This window comes from Epinephelus moara, chromosome 21, assembly GCF_006386435.1.
Source record: "Epinephelus moara isolate mb chromosome 21, YSFRI_EMoa_1.0, whole genome shotgun sequence".
Classification (NCBI taxonomy): domain Eukaryota; kingdom Metazoa; phylum Chordata; class Actinopteri; order Perciformes; family Serranidae; genus Epinephelus; species Epinephelus moara.
Window position 1 is genome coordinate 2,704,937 of NC_065526.1, and position 780 is coordinate 2,705,716.

The window sequence follows — 780 nt, forward strand, 5'->3', positions numbered from 1 at the left end:
GACGGGAGGGGTGAGCGAGTGAGCCCTGCAATCTAGAATTTGACCACTGATGTCACTGTTTTCAACGGTTTTCAACCCATTTTACACACTGGCCCTTTAATCAAAATGTAACAGTTTTTAAAATAGCATGTGTGACAAGCACTAAAGAGCTTGGATGAAAGCAAACACAAACTAGCAGGTAAACAGGTTTTGATAATGACAAAACTTACTTAAAAACAAAGCTGCCTTGTGGGCTGGTAGCTAATACATCTGTTGGGACGTGTCCGTACAGTTACCCATTCCTTTTCCTGCTTGTGTGTCAGTTCTCTCGCTGGACCCAGCTTCACTGTTTTTATGCAAGCATGTTACTTGCAGCCCGCATGCAGATTAATAATCAGCCCGCATACTCAAAGGTGCAAAGCACTGCACCCATTGTCCACCAGCAGCTGATACCAAACTACACCCACACTGCCACAGAATGTAAACGTGCACCATGGACTGTAAATAGACAGAGTTCTGGTGGTGGTTGAGCTTTATTGAAAATACAGTTTATACATTTTGAAAGATGTGGTTACTGAATGCATCTTCTGTCAGAGCAATGAAAAGTGATCCACAGTTAAAGGGATAGTGCACCAAAAAATGAAAATTCAGCCATTATCTACTCACCCTCATGCTGAGGAAGGCTCTGGTGAAGTTTTAGAGTCCTCACATCCCTTGCGGAGATCAGCGGGGGGAGCGGCTAGCACACCTAATGGCTGACGGCGCCCCAGACTAACGTCCAAGAACACAAAATTGAAACCA